The sequence below is a fragment of the Meles meles genome, chromosome 12, assembly GCF_922984935.1.
Source record: "Meles meles chromosome 12, mMelMel3.1 paternal haplotype, whole genome shotgun sequence".
Taxonomy (NCBI): Eukaryota; Metazoa; Chordata; class Mammalia; order Carnivora; family Mustelidae; genus Meles; species Meles meles.
Genome location: NC_060077.1, coordinates 12,171,399 through 12,188,120, shown reverse-complemented (window position 1 = coordinate 12,188,120; position 16,722 = coordinate 12,171,399). Strand labels below are relative to the sequence as shown.

General features: G+C 46.4%; 1 protein-coding gene across 4 annotated transcripts in view; it reads left to right on the top strand.

Moving 5' to 3' along the window:
- Positions 1-16,722, top strand: part of CUX2 (cut like homeobox 2) — a 258,403-nt gene that overhangs the window by 93,159 nt on the left and 148,522 nt on the right. The gene's annotated exons all lie outside the window — the stretch shown is intronic.

Genomic DNA, 16,722 nt, shown 5'->3' with positions numbered 1-16,722 from the left:
TTGATACAGAAAAATGTATACAGAGGGTAATTTTATTGTCCTGGCCATGGTGAAGGCAGGTCTTCAGAAGTAATCAGCTACCAGCTTTGGCTGGGTGTGTCTTCATCTTTCATGTTAATCGGTTTCGTCTAGTTGATGTTCTCTATTTACCCACAAAACCAGAAAAAAATGCCGCAGCTAAATACAGCCCCTGTGTAGGCAGGCTGAGGTGGTCTGAAGTTAGGGAACAAGGAGGGCAGGATTGGGGTGGGTTGGTTTTTTTTTTTGTTTAGGGTTTTGTTTTGTTTTGTTTTGTTTTGCATAATAGGAATCGCAAGGATCAGCACCCCTTGTCATACCTTGGCTGGGGCTGGGGCTCCAAGGCTGCAGAGATCTCTGATGTGACCTCAAAAGCTGTGTGACCTTGGGTAGGTTATACCATCTCTCTGAGCGTCAGTATTCTTCTCTATAAAGTGGCATCATATCTTTTCTGATGTTCCAAGTTGGCCTTTACTGTGGCTCAGTTTTCCCACCTAGGTACAGTGCCTGAGAAGTGAGGGAGATCAGGTGACACCTGTGGGACACATTTCTCCAGTTTTATTTTATTATTATTTTTTTAATCATCTCAAGAGATGAGAGGAGACGGCATATGAAGGGAGATCTTCTTTGTTGGTCACCAAGCCTCAATTCCTTAGACCCTTAGAATTAAATTAGAATTAAAATTATAATTAAATATAATTAAACCTGTAGCTTAGGCACAAATTAGGGACTCAGGGTCTTGGTTTAACATCCGCCCTCCCCAGCACACTATGACACACGGCTCTTGGCAGAAGTGTCCGTCTTCTCTTCAAAGGAGGCAATTTTTTTTTCTTAAGTTGACTCCACACCCAATGTGGGGCTTGAACTCATGACCCCGACGGAGATCAAGAGTCTCGTGCCATACCAGCTGAGCCAGCCAGGTGCCCCACAACAGAGATAGTGTTTTGCGATTATTAAGTGAGCAGGCTCTGGACACAGATACCTGTGCCTGCCACTTGTTTGGTAACTAGGGTTACGTGTTCTCCTTCTCTAGGCCTCAATTTCCCCATCTGTAAGAGAGGCATGATGCCATCTCCTTGGGCTAAGTGAGATGATAATAAAAATGGTGATTACTGAGGACTTGTTCTCTGTCTAGCCTTGTGCTAAGTATCATCTAAGTATCAATGCATCTATGAACAGTCCCGTGAGGTGGGTACCTACATTATCCCCATGTTTCAGGTAGGGAAAACTGAGGCTCATAGAGGTAAAGTAACTTTCCCCAGGTCACACAACAGGTAAGTAGCAGAGTTTAAGTCTCAGCTGTGGGCAGTTTCAAAACTTGGGCTCCTGAGCCCCAAGTTATGTGACCTCCTGATAAATGTCAAGGTCGCAGCTCTGTGCCTGGTGCGTAGTAAGCACCCACTAAATGTCGGCTGCAGTGACCATGACAACGGTGGTAATGCTGGGGCAACCTTTGCTTGGGGGCAGGGGGACTGAATGTAGGATGGATTTCCCGGTGAGTTCTATCATGGATTCATAAATTTCCATCAGATTTCCAAATGGGAAGTCTCATGCTGAGATGAGCCACATGCAAAGTATGGCCTTCCCATCTAGAATAAAAGGGATATATTTATATATACATGCTCACACTTTGGTATCTCAGAAGCCAGGCAGAATATTGTAAAGCAATGTACAATGGCATAAAATATCGTCCCAATTTAATCCATCTATCTAGTGTTCCATCTAATTACTATATTAGAAAAGTCTTCAGACCATGTATTGAACATTATAAATGGGAATAAAATGATTCTGGTAATGGCTTAATAAAACAGGTGAGGTAGCTCCGTCTGTCTGCCTGTATCCTTGGACCATGGCCAGATTGATTTGTCAGGGAAGAAAGAAAAAGAAAAGAAATGGGCTTGTGTTGTTGCACTTTGGAGATTGTCTCCATTAGGAGCCTTTGATTTTATTCTTGTTTTTCCTTATGAGAAGTGGTTATCGGTTCCTTTTGTTAACAGCAAAATATGTAGAACTGATGGAAAAACTGACAGCAGCCGTTTCATATTTTATAAAGCCGCTCCCGGCTTGTAATTTGCCGGTTGGGATGAATTGGGGAGCTCTGAAACTCCTGGTGAATTTGCAGCTGATGGCTGCAGTCTTGTCTGAGGGCGTGTGTAACCATCGGGATTTAGCTGCCCCGAGAAGCCACAGCCAGGGGAAGTAGAGGGTCAAGAAATTATACATCAACCATTTGGAACTAGAGCTGACCAGTCAAAGGAGCTCTGGGCCTTTTGTGCATCAAATCGTTCTTTCCTCCATGGGCCTAGATAGGTGTTTGCTTTTTCAGAATCTTGGAGGCTTTCTGTATAAATCCGAAAATGACTTTCCCTTCTCCCACTCTCCAAATGCTCAATGTCCTTGTACCGTGAGACCCTGTTCCCTTTCCTTAAAAGCTGCCATTGCTAGTGAGACTTGACACATCCCTGCTTGAATTCGCTCCTGGCTGTGGAACTGGTGTCCAGCAACCAGTGACAGGCAGGCCACACTACCCAGAGATGTGTGTCCCTCTCCACTTCTGAGACACTGTGCTGTGATGAAGGAGAGAAAAACACCCCTCCCCCCAAGTGCTGTGCATTGTTCCAGGCCCAAACTCTAATTTCTTGCTCCGAGTAGACTAATATGCGGGTGTCGGAGGTTAAATTCCAGTGCACCAAGAAGGTGCCCATCCTTCTCTGAGGCCTAGCATTCACACCAGGCGTCATCCGTGTTGTCATGGCTACACGGGCCCAGGACCCCAGAGACGGGAGCGCAGAATTAATGGCAGTCCCGAGTAAAGGATTCCTGTCTTGGCGAGGTTGATGGATTACATTGATGTACCATTTGTCATACTGTAATTGTTCTGGCAAATGTAATACCCACTAGTATAAACATTGTACTGCTTTGCTAATAAAACCCAAAATAGGAAGAGAAAGGATGATACAGTGTTATGCTCACTTAAAGAGACAATGCCTCCTTTCCAAGTTGGAGCCCACTTCTTCTTCCAGAAGCCTCAGTGCCTAATGCCTTCTCCATCGATGTGCACACATGTGCTAAGCAGCTGTCCGGCACCCGCCGTCCCAGCATGTGCAGTGCGGGGTGTGTGTACAGACATACTCTCTTAGTTTCCCTCTGTCAGCGCCTCCCACAATTTCTCTCTCTCTCTCTTTTTTTTTTTTACAATTCCTCTTCTTGGGGGTTTCCTCCAGTGCGGCTCAGGACTGACTGACTAGTTATTGCTCAAAATCTTGTTGAGTTTCCTTGGTGCCTGCCTGGCATCCCTGATGGAGGCTGTTGGTCCAAATTGACTTGGCATTCAAGGCTCTGCTCTGGCACCGCTGCGGCTCCCGAGAGGTCTTCTCGGACCAGCCCACCTTCCCTGAGTACACGTCTCTCAGGCCCACAGTGAACCTGCCACCACCTGGTACCTGTACTGCCTTATCCCTCTCATCAGATCATGAGGTTCTAGAAGGACTATTCCTGTTAGTAATGCACTCAGCTGCAAATAACTGGAAACCCAGCCAGTGATGCCTTAAATTTATGGGTGTATTTTTTTTTAAGACCTTTATTTTTAGAGCAGTTTTAGGTTCACAGAAAAATTGAGCAGGAAGTACAGAGAGTTCCCATACAACCTTTGCCCCCACATATGTGTAGTCCCCCCCATCAGCATTCCTCACCAGAGGAGTACATTTGTTACAGTTGATGAACCTACCTTGGCATGTCATCACCCAAAATCCATATAGTTTTCATCGGGGTTCACTATTCGTGCTGTAGGTTCTGTGTATTTGGAGAAATGTACAATGGCATGTATCTTCCATTAGAATATCATATGGAGCATTTTCACTGCCCTAAAAATCTTCTGTGCTCTGCCTGTTCATCCTTCCCTCCTGCTAACCCCCCACAACCCCTGGTGTTTTTACTGTCTCCCTGATTTTGCCTCTTCCAGAATGTCCTAGAGTTGACATCATATAGTATGTAGCCTTTTCAGATTGGCTTCTTTCACTTAATAATATGTCATTAAGGTTCCTCCATGTCTTTACATGGCTTCATGGCTCATTTCTTTTTAGCACTGAATAATACTCCATTGTCTGGGTACACCACAGTTTATCCACTTACCAACCAAAGGACATCTTGAGCGTTTGTTTTTCTCAAATGACAAAGTTCACAGGTAGGTGACCCTCTGTCTTTCCATTCTGCCATAATGGCCTCCATCTTCATAGTTGCAAGATGGAAGCTTCTCCTCCTGGTCTCATGTTTGCAGGCCAGGAAGGAAAAGAAGGGAAGGCCAAAGGGACAGAGGGCAAAAGGTTTTCTTCCAGTGAGGATTTTACCTTTTAGGTAAGGAAGTGAAGCCCCCTTCAGGGACATCTAATCTTCATCTCATTGTCCAGGACTCTCACTGGTCACTCGTAGCTACACAGGAGGCTGGAAAGCCAGGTAGAAGGTGGTGTAATGGTTGAATTATGTCCCCCTCAAAATTCACAGTTTGAAGTCCTAGCCCCCAGGACCTCAGAATGTGGCTCTATTTGGAGATAGGTAGTTACCTTGACCTCGAAAGGTAGTCAAGTTAAAATAAGATCATTGGGGTGAGCCCTAATCCAGTATGAATGGTGTCCTTATAAGAAGAGGCAGTTTGGATGAGATGTACATGTACAGAAGAAAGACCATGTGAAGACACAGGACAGACAGCCATCTACAAGCCAAGAAGAGAGGCCTCGGGAGAAGCCAACCCTGCCAACACCTCGATCTAAAACTTCTGTCCTCCAGAATTGTGAGAAAAGAATTTTCTGTTATTTAAAGCTACCCAGTCTGTGGTACTTTTGTTGTGGCAGCCCTAGCAAACAAATGCAGATGATAAAGGAGAAAGGGATTGGAATAGCTTTTGGGGAGCGAATGTATAGTCCTTGCCACAGGTGGGTTTTCTGGTTATCCTGTTTTACAGAAGAGTAAAGAGAGTCAGGGTCAGTGACAAGCCCGGTGCTATAATTGCAGTCTAGTGTAATGGTCAGAGTTTTGACAGAGACCCCCTGGGTTTGAATCCCAGTTCCACCACTCACACTTCTGTGCACCTGTGATCAAATTGCTTCATTCCCCCGAGCCTCCGTTTCTTCCTCTGTAAAATGGGGGTGGCAATAGCTCTGATTTCCCAGAGTGGACATGAGAGTTATGAATGAGAGGAACTGTTGGGGAATTGTGAACAGAGTGCCCAGGGTGTAACACTGTTTCGTAGGTGCTCACAGGGCTGAAATTGGAACCAAGATCTGTCTGACTCCCAGGCCTCGCATTCTGCTCCCCTGGGAGGGTAGCCAGATCAGAGCAGCTCAGAAATGGCTGGGATTTCTGTCCCCATGATCCATTCTCACTGTCTCTGTTCCCACAGCCCAGAGGGCATCCACTGTGCACTGTCTGCCCAGGGAAGCCCCCTCTTCCCTGGCCCCCCTGAATGTGGAGTGAGGCGCTGAGCAGAAGCCTGGGGCCCTCTCACTCTCCCAGCTCCAGGATCCAGCTCTTGGAGGTTGGGGGCCCCAATGGTGAGATCACATGGAGCCAGGTTTCATAACGGACTCTGGCATTGAGAGGAGACCGTATGAAAATGGATGGCATGCCCCCTCAGAGCTGAGCGCTTGCAAGGCTGTCGTGGGGGGTCACCTGGCAGAGGAGGAGGAAGGCACAGCTGCTGGCCTATAGCAGACCCTGGGATACTATAGCCAAAGGTGGAAAAGACCCAGGTAGACATGTCCTGGAAGCTGATGTTTCCAGGAGGGCTCGGTAGGTGAGACTTTTGGGTGGTCCAGATCCCCGGACACATGGTCGAGGGAGATTCTCCACCTAGGACCTGGTCCTTGGCCTGTCCCTGAAAATACGTCCTCTAATACAGTGGTGCCGCTGTCGTGGAAAACAGTATGGCAGCCCCCCCAAAGCACTCAGAATTACCATGTAATCCTGCAATTCCCCTTCTGGGCATATCCCCAAAAGAATTGGAAACAAGCACTTGAACAGATAACAGATATTTCTACATCCATGTTCACAGCAGCATTAATTATAATAGCCAAAAGGTAGAAGCAAGCCAAGTGCCCATTGCCAGATGAATGGATAAACAAATATGGTCTAGTCATACTATGGACTATTATTCAGCCTTCAGAAGGAAGGCGGTTGTTCAGCTTGGTCATGATCCCAGGGTCCTGGGATCGAGACCCACATTGGGCTCCCTGCTCAGCAGGGAGTCTGTCTTTCCCTCTGCCCGTCCCCTACCCCTTCTCATGTCTTCTCTCTCTCTCTCTCTCATAAAAATAAATTAATTAGTTTAAAAAAAAAAGGAAGGCAGTTGTAACCTATGCTGTAATATGGAGGAATCTTCAGGACATTAAGCCAAGTGAAATAAGCCAGTCAGAAAAAGACAGATACTGTATGATTCTGCTGTATCATACTATGTGACTGACACCCAGAGGAGTCAAGTTCATAGAGATAGAAAGTAGAATGGTGGCTGCCAGGGGCTGGGGAGTTAGTGTTTTATGCGTACTGATTTTCACTTGCAAGATGAAAAAGTCCTCCAAGTAGATGGTGGTGATGGGTCCACAACTAATCCTGTTCAATTGTACACTTAAAAATGGTTGAAAATGGTAAATTTTATGTTATGTATATTTTACCACAATAAAAACACAGCTTTCGTTACTGCTCCTACTACTGGTAATACCAGTAATAATAAATGATGCTGCACTGCATACTTGACACAAATTATCACATGGGATCCTCCCAATAACCCTAAGTGGATACTGTTAATAAGTAGTTAAGGACACGAACACTACTGAGGTTCAGAGAGGTTAATACATTTGTCCAAGGTCACACCGCTAGCAAATGGCTGAACTGGGCTTGGGACACATGTCTGTGTGTGCGAAACCCAGTCTTTCAACCATACCACCCTAGTCTGCCCCAGACTTTGATTAAAGCAAGGCTGAACTTGACACTACTGACATTTTCGTTGGATAATCCTGTGTTGTGGGGGGACATCCTAAGCATTATTGCATGTGTAGCAGTGTTTCTGGGCTGCTTCCACTAGATGCCAATAGCACACACTTCCCACCCGTCTAAGTGAGATGGCCGAAAACGTCTCTAGACATTACCAAATATCCCCATGGGGGCAAAATCACCCCCAGTTAGACCCACTGGCTTAACGGGGACCTCCTGGCAGCCCAGAGGATATCAGACAGTTCCTGTCACTGTCACCAAGGTAGGTTCACTGGCCTGTAAGTGACTGCTTGCTCCCAGGCTCACGAGAACCCACATTTTTTTTTCTTTTTTTTCATTTTATTTATTTTTTCAGTGTAACAGTATTCATTCTTTTTGCACAACACCCAGTGCTCCATGCAAAACGTGCCCTCCCCATTACCCACCACCTGGAGAACCCACATTTTAAAGCCACATCAGTGGATGGAAATCAGCTTGTTCACAAAAGGTCACTGGGGTGGGTAGGGGGCACAAATGCTTTCTTCCCTATGGAAAAGATTTTTTCACAGGAGAGTCCCCACTGCCCAGACCCCCTCACGCTTAAAATACCCAGACAGCTTGAACATCCCTTTTGGCATGAGGCTGGGCCCACCCTTACTTGTAGCTTGAACAGTGCTCATTTGTAACATGGCTCAAGTTAGCAAAAAAATGTCCGTGCAGGTATGTGTACATACATGGTCTACACACATAGTGGCATTGTAGCCTTTCAATTAAAGATATTGGGACACTTTGCTGGATGAATAAAGAAAGTGGTAGAATAGGATCCCGTTTGGTGGGAAAATTCTACTTATGAATGTACCTGTTAGTTCATGTGTAACGAAAAGCCCGGAATGATGGATGCTAGAGTGTTCCAGTAGTTTTGTTCTCATTTGTATCCCTAGTGCCCTGGCATACAGTGGGTACTAAATCATTATCAATAGCTGAGTCAGGTTGGAAAGACTGGGCTGTCAAACTTTCTTCTTTGTGTGCTTCTCTGTCATTCGAATTTTTTTATAATGAGCATATATTAATTTCATGGCTGAAGGGAAAAAAAACTTTCCCCTGAGTCCCCAAAGAAAGGAAATTAAAAAAAAAAAAAAAGCCTTGAATTTTCTTAGCTCTTCTCTTCCCTCTACAGAGCTCAGAACTCACGCACCCATCTTGCCTGAGCTGGGGAAAGAGGCAAAAGGCTCGTGCTTTACGGTCCTTGTTCAGTCATACATTGATAACACTGGACTCCCAAAGAAAGTTACTTCTTTATATTTATTTCTCTCACTTTGGTTTTTCCCCTGGGCATTTGAAGTGGCGTGGCGGAGACCAATAGGCAGTGGGCATGGACAGGAAGGCAGGCAGAGAAGGGGTTGGGCCCTGGAAGATTCAGTCTTGCTGCTGTCCTAGGCGGGAGGTAGAGGTCCGGACCAAGTGACCTCTTGGTAGAGAGGGAGCTTCTACTCCTGTCACTTCCTCTCTCCTGGCCTGTGAGAGTCCATCCAGAGCTGCCCGGGCACTGGGAGAAGCTTGTGGGGATGTGGAAGTCGGAGAGGAAAAACGGGAACTAGATTTGGGTGGGGAACAAGTTTCAGGACCACAAAGAAGACGGGTATGTCATCTTTTTTTGCAGTGATGCAAGAGGGAGAAGAAACACACCCCCAACCCCAGCCTCCCGATCTCTGAATATTCCAAAGGCCTTTGAGTTTCTCCAATTGCATCTCAGATGTTTCTTAAAGTTTACAACTGACCCGATTCGTAGAAGAAGATAAACACCCTTCCTATGTTTGGAGTCATATGTAATTTTTATCTCTTGACCTTTAAATGTAAGCAGCAGTAAAATGAAGAACTATTGCCGTCATTTAACACTCTGGCTGTACTAACTGGTTCCTGCCTGAGAACCGTGGTTTTAAATTGGCTAATGCAGAATACTTGCAGAGCTAATAATAATTCAGATTACTCCTGTCAGCTATTCCGGTTTCATGGGTAATTTAGTAGTTGAATAAATTTTTAAAAAAATTCATTCGTTACCATGCACTGTTATGAATCAGTAGATGGTTTACCATTGGCAGCAGTAACTGTAAGAAGATTTAAATTGCTACTGAAAAGGATTTGAGTGAAGGTAATGTTTTATAATGTTCTAAGCCATATGCACTACTTTCAGGCCTCATCAGTTTTACATTGATTCCTAGTGAAGTGTTTAATTGCATCATGAATGCAATATAATTCAGTTCTTTCTGCTAATATGGTATATATCTCAAAGTGATATACAGCACTGACAGGGAGAATTCGCAGTTGCGTCCGGATTTGGGAGGGCAGTGAGAATTGGGCGCCTACTGGATGCATGAAGAGCAGGCGGCGGAGGGGGAGGCTGTAGCCTGGTGCCATCTTGCTGAGACTGTGTCGGGGGCTGTCATAAGTGTGCATGGGGAGGGGTGGGCGTGCTGTCGCCAGCCCTCAGTGCTGACGGCCAGCCAGAGAGGGGCCCGGTGCTGTAGGCCTTCCCTGGGAGAGCAGGGAGATCTCTCGGCTGGCTGAGAAGTCACCGAAGTCTGGCCAGGCCCTCTCCCACCATCAGGTGCTCGTGGATTTCGCCTGGCCATCTCCTTGGCCATTTCTAAGTGGTTAGCAAGAATTGGGCTTTCTGTTGCTGTCTGTTTAGTTTTTCATTGAATATTTATTGAACACCTAGAGAAATGCAGTGGAGGAGTGGGCAGCGGGTGGCTGTTAGAGCTGGGGGCAAAACCCACCTGTGCTTTTTATTCTCTGCATCCCATGAAGCAGCCCAGGGTATGGGGATATTCTTGCTGGGGTAGGCCCCAGAATTCTGTTTTAAGAGGCAACTCTGCCTGCTGTCCTTCCAGGTAGAGGGATGCAGTCTTCCAAATTGCGGTGTGTGAAAGCAAAGTTCCTTCTTTCTGGAATTTGTTCATTTATTCACTGACTCATTCATTCAGTGAACTCATTCAGCCAGGTACTGTTCTAGCTTCTGGGGGTGTAGGGGTGGACAGATATGCCTGCCCTCATGAGGCTTCTATTCTAGTAGGGACAGACGGACCATAAGCAGGTATGTAATTAAGAACACAAATTAGTCTCAGATATTTTTGATGACAGGATCCACTTGATACCTTGGTTCTGGATTTTTTTTTTTTAAAGTATGTCTCAGTGGATCCATTTGCCTAGGCGACCACAACAAAGTACCACAGAATGGCTGGCTTCAACAACAGAAATTTATTTTCTTGCAGTTCTGGAGGTTGAGCTCAAGGTGTCAGCAGCATTGGGTTCTTCTGAGGGCTCTCTCCTTGGCTTGCAGATGGCCATCTTCATGTTCACCAGGCAGTTCTCCCTCTATGCATGTCTGTGTCCAGATTTCCCCTTTTTATAAGGACGTCCATCATAATGGACTAGGGACCTCATTTTAACTTGCTCACCTCTGTAAAGACCCTATCTCCGAATATCCAGATAAGGTCCCATTCTGAGGTAATGACCCTTAGGACTCTAAAGTGGGAATTTTGGAAGACACAATTCAGTCCATAACACCCTGTGTAGAGAGAGCGCTCGTGTGTGTGTGTGTGTGTGTGTGTGTGTGTGAGAGAGAGAGAGAGAGAGAGAGAGAGAGACTGTAGCAGGGTGGATAGGGGCTCTCAGTGCAGGGAACAAGGAAACAGTGCTAACTGCGCTCTAATCAGAAGGCTCTTTCTGTCAACCCCTCTGAATGATGTGAAAGTCAGACTTGCTTGTCACGTCAATTCCTTCTCCAGCAGGACCTTAAAATCAGAGTTCATGCATTTTCAGATATCTGATTGCCATGCAGCCACAAAGCAGAAGCCCAGGGCCTGGGGCTCCCCCCTCAGCCTGGCACCTTGATGTAATCAGAGCCTCCTTTTTATCCCCACTCTCGAGGAAGGCCAGCCGGGCCACCTTTTTGATCATCGTAACCTTGACGCAGAAGAATAATTTATCCATGCCCCCAGACGAGGAAATTGCAAAATATTATTTATGAAGGTGAGCCGACACGTCGTAATTCTGGCCCTGCGTTTCTGGATGTGGCTGGCCAGGATGGGGAAACGTGGGTGATGTTTGATAATAAAATGGGACCGTGTACCCATGAGATGGAGGTGTGGGAAGAACAAGGAGTGCGACATCCCACAAGAGAGATTTCAGGGAATGAGAGCTGTCCCAGAAGCTGACCCAAACTGCCCTTCCCCAGACTCCCAGGTCAGAAGTGGGAGGAGAGAAGTTTCCAGGGTATAGAGAGGCTGGTGTGAGAGGGGCTACTGAGCAGCACTTCAGGCAGGGGAAGGTATGGGGGTCTTCTGAGGATTGTTGCCTTGGTTTTGGGAACTTGGGAGGTTTGTAGTAAAGTGGTCATGAACTCTGGCTTTGGATCAGGCCAGCCTTGAGTTTGAGTCCTGGCTATGAAGTTTCCTCTGTAATTTGTGACATTGAGCAGGTTAGGTCACTTTTCTGAACCTCGGTTTGCTCATCTGTACAAAAGGATTAATAATAAATCAACATGAAGTGTAACTGTCTCTTCAGTGGGCCTGGCTCTTTACCTAGAAGCAATTAAGTTGCGTGACTAAGAATGCAGCTCTGGAGCCAGATAGCCTGGCCTGGCATCCCAGCTCTTAGGCCTTAGACCAGTCACTTCATCTCTTTGAATCTCCATTTTCCTCATCTGTCAAATGGGCATAAAAAAGATGCAATTTCATACGGTCCTCTTGAGCCTTGAATGAATGAATGGAAGGAAACCGTTTAACAGTGCCTGTCTCACAGTAAATGCTCAGTAAATGTTGGCCATTAATATAAGTTCCTAGGACACAGTTCTTGCCAGTCTTCCTTCTGAGAAGCTGTTCCCAACCTTGACTCGGATTTAGAGGCAGGCTGTCTCCCATCTGCCAATGCTGTCCTGTCGAACAACATGCTTAATTTAAAAATCTAAATGGATTTGCATTCCTTATGATTTGAAAAATTCTTCGGAGCATTGAGAAGTGCCCCATAAGGGTTGCAGAATATGTATTCTCCGGGGAACCACCCTGGCATCTGTCCGCTACGGGGGAGATGGCAGACCCCAGCAGACCCTGGAATCGCTGACTGCCCAGCTCACAAACTGGAAGTAGCAACTCCTAAAAGCACCACGACTCTCAGCCATCAGCCGTGAGAAGTTCAGCCCAGTAAATGTTTTGCAGCCTCTCAACAATTTGGGGTTCTACCGAATTAGCGTTTGATATTGAATTAGTATTCATTTTCTCTAATATGATATAAAAGTATAATCACATTAGTGACTTTTATAGCATATTAGATTATACATTTGGAACACATCCCTGCCTGAAGCAGCTTTAGGGAAAAAAAAAAAAAAAACCGCCAACAACAATAACCAGCAAATCGTCTTCCACCCTGGCTCACAAGCCTGGGCTTTTCCAGCCGGGCTGCAGCAACCTGCATAGGAAATTCTCTACTCTCTGCCTCCTGGTCCCTACAGAGAAAGAATTTTCATTCCACCGCCCTGATTTGTAAAGCATTGAATTTAAGACCTTAATAGTCGTTCCAAATGAATGTTTCTTTAATCCCGGGGCAGAAACACAGGCTGTGGTTGAGATGTAATTAATAGCACTAATTACTCTTCTCTCCCTCCATCCACTTTTCCTCCTGCCAGCATCCCTGTTCCCCAAGAAACCTGGCAGAAACATCAGAAATGTTCACCTTTTGTTCCAGGATGTCCCTGGAAAACCAGAGGGAAACCAGAGCTCACCCCAATCATGGCTCCCTCTCTTGGATTGTTTTTCCTCTGCCTCCCGTAGTTCCTTTAGTTCTGGGACTCCCAGGCCTTCCAGAAGTTTAGATTTTCTAGAACCTGTTTCGAGCCATCATGGTGCCTCAACCTTTTGTGAAGGTCATGTTCTAAGGAGGTCTTTCCTGAGCATCTTTCTCTGCAGTGCAGCCTCATTAATGCATTGGTCCCAACACAGATAAATTCCTCACAGATTCAGCAGGGTACCTCTCATCAGACACCCAACCTGAGGCATCCCGACAACAGCCCTGTTGGGCCCAAAGCTTAGCCTCACCAAACCTTTTCCACTGCAAGGAATAAAAGATGAAATTTTTCTGTACGTATAATGAAAGCAAGTAAGCTGGTCAAAAGGGTTATTTATTTATTTATTTATTTATTTATACAATTGCCTCATTCCCAAATAACTGGAGGTGGGTTGACTTGCCCAGATAAGCTTTGAATGTAGGTAGCATCTTGCATGCGAACTTTTGACAGTTCAGCAGTAGCTTTCTGGAATGTCACAGTGAGAAGGATTCTTGGACTACATTCTGGATTCAGTCTATAAACATTTGATGTGTGCCAGGCACTGCTGAAGGCACAAGGCCACTGCCTCAAACTGGACAGCTAAAATCCCTCCCCAAAAGGAATTCACATTCCAGTTAGGAGAAGCTGATCGTCAATACTGGTAAGGCCAGGTCATGCAGGGCTTGAGCATAAGAGAGAGTTGGCATCCTATTGTAATTGCATTGGGAAGCCTTTGGAGGATTCTCAGTAGGGAAGTGCCAGTATCTGGTTTGTGTTTAAAAATCAAAGCTTTTTTTTTTTTATAGTCACTCTGGGAACAGGAACAGAGGGAGAATCTGGAAGACCAGGTTCAAGGTATTTTTAGGCATCTGAGCAAAGAATGGTGGAGAATGGAGCATAGGAAACAATTGATTTGACTTGAGCTCTACTGTAGAGATCCATCTGACCTGACTCATCAGTGGCTGGATTGCAGGGTAGGAGTGGGCAATCCATTAGTAATGTCTGCCACTGGCATGTGTGGTGGCAGCCGCCACTTGAATGCTACGTATTTGCCATTTCTACCCTATAAATCATTTTTAGCTGGTCAAGAGAGCTGGAGAGGATAAAAGGGTTGCTCAGGGATAGTAATTTGTGGCTTTAGTAGCAGCTAACAACTAACACATGTTCCAGGAGGTACATTTGAAGGGGAGTATTCACTGGCTGTCCATGCAGACACTGGGGGGGGCGACTGCTACATTGTCTCAACCTGAGATTGTCCAGGGATCGGTAAGCAAATGGGACCTTCAGAAGACAGATCCATCTCTACAGGGACCAAGTCCCTGTAGAGATGTGCAAAGGACCAACATGATTCCACAGAGACACAATCAGGGAGGTTCAAAGAAAAGAGGCTAAGCAGACAGATATCAGTGGAACAGGTTAATAGGAAAGCAGTTTTTAATTATCTTGGGTGAAAACAGGATCAGAGGCTTTTCCCTCTTCTCTCCACCCTACAAATAGGAAGGACTCAGCAGTCTTGGTCCGGGGCAGGGAGATTAATAGCAAATGACCAACTGGAAGTCCCCCCCCCCTTTTTCTCCTTCTTCTTTTTCTTCTCCTCCTCCGCCTCCCTTCCGTCCCTCTCCCTCTACTCACCCTTCTCCCCCACCTCCTCCTCCTTCTTCTGTAAACCTCCGTCTTCTCTAAGATGAGACATTCGGAGAAAGTCAGTCGTCGTGTGATTGGGCAGGGTGAAAAGTTAGCTTGGGATTGGGCAGTGAACTGGACTTTGGGAGGGAAAAAGCCATTTTAAAGGCTTGGGACATCCACATGAGAATGTGGCAAGACTGAGTTCTAGGGGACCCGTGAATCTCATTGCAAAATATTTTTAAATCTTTCAGGATAGCGGAAATTCTTGAGATAACAATATTGAACAGGGCTCTACATGTAATGTCTAACTTTCTATTTAAAAGAAATGGTATAAGGACAGACTTTGTGGTTATACACCAGTCTCTTCAGCATCCATTCCTGCAAAGAGTTGAGGAAAAACTGTCAAACTGCAATCCCTGTCCTTGTGGTCTCTGTTTCCACAACTGGCCCTGTGGCTTCAGGAACATCCAGCCCTAGACAAACTTAATTTCCTTCACTGGCACACAGGCCAGGAAGATAGAGGGCACAGGAAATGGGACCCACGTGAGGCCTCCACCCCAGCCCCTTCCCCTCAGGCCTGGGGAGAGCCCTGCAGACCCCCAGCTCTCAAACCCAGCTGGTATTTGGATCCCTCACTCCTGCCCAGAAAGATGTTGACAGCACCCACCTGGGAGCCCGGGTGGCCTTTCCAGCCAGGATGCTGGGCCAGCTTGGAGAACCGCTGGAGTATCCTATTTTAAAAGATTAATTTTCAAAGATACATTTTTCTCTAAGCAGTATACATGTAATCTTTTAAACTGAGAAATTAAAGATAAGCATAGAATGAACGGTAAATCTCCTGAAATTCTAACACTTTTTTGGTTACTCCACATTTATTTGTTTTTTTCCAAGACACTTTAACCCATAGACAAGCAGGCAAGTGCAGCCCCCTTATTGAAATTGAAAAGAGATGAGAGAATTATTCCTTCCTTTCTTCAACACTTATAAAATGCCTACTGTGTGCTGGCTACTGAGCATACAGCAACGAACAAAAGAAAAATGGTCTCTTATGGCGTGAACAGTCTAGAAGAGGGCTGGGGGACCATTAAGAAGCATGTAAACAAACAGGATAAAAGAATCACAAATTGCGATCCTCCAAAGCAAATCAAGAATGTGCCGTGATAGAGCAGCGGGCAAGGAGGTTCCTAACTGGATCATGAAATATAAGGCGTCTGCCATGGGAAGAAGCATGGGGGCCTGGGTCGTGTGGGGTGTGTCTGGGTGCATGTGGTTTTTTTTTTAAAGATTTTTATTTATTTATTTGACAGACAGAGATCACAAGTAGGCAGAGAGATAGGCAGAGAGAGAGCAGGGAAGCAGGCTCTTCGCTGAACGGAGAGCCCGATGCGGGGCTCGATCCCAGGACCCTGGGATCATAACCTGAGTCGAAGGCAGAGGCTCAACCCACTGAGCCACCCAGGCGCCCCTGGGTGCATGTGTTTTTATCTCTGTGTCTGGGCGTGTGCTTCTTGACCTCTGCGAATATCTGCGTGTCTGGACCTGTGTGTATGTGTGCGCATGTGCACATGTGTGTGGCTTGTATCAGGGAGGGCTGCTGCAGGATGGGGGGCTTGTGTGACCAAAGCCATTGGAGGTGGGAGATGCAAGGGGAGAGCTAGGCTACACCCAGCTATACAGACCTCCTTAGCCACACAGGAGGTCTGGGTTTTTGACTTAGTGCCCACAGAGCTGACAGAAGGGTATAAAGAGAAGTCATGCCATCTGACAGTGTTATTGGGGATACCTCTGAAACAGCATTATGGGGGCAAGCAGGTGGCCAGGAGGAGGCTGGGTGGGGGTGAAGAACGGTTGGAGCTTCACAAAAAGTGGAGCTGGTGGGGCTCATGGGTGGGTGATTTAATGTGGTAGAATGGACTGAATGGAAATGCTTCCCAGGCTCCTGGCCTGAACATCTGGAATGGATGTGCCACCTTTTCTTGAGATAGGAAAGACACTGGAAGAAAGAGTGGGGAGCTCTGCAGGGGGTATGCCATTGGGATGGAGGTGAGAAACCTGGGCAGGGCCCTTAGAGGACCTGGCTCTGTCCAGGGACAGGGCAAACCACCTGTCCCTGGCTCTGGGGTGCCGTGCAAAGCATCCCATCAGTTATCTCTGCACAGCCCTGGGGGCACTGATGCAGGAAACCCATTAGAAGGATGTCTGCTCTGGGGACCTAGCCCCAAACCTCAGTAGCTGGGAGCTGTGTGGAGCTGGGTTATTTTCAGGGCTGGCTCCCCCAGGGGGTGGGACAGTCTTCC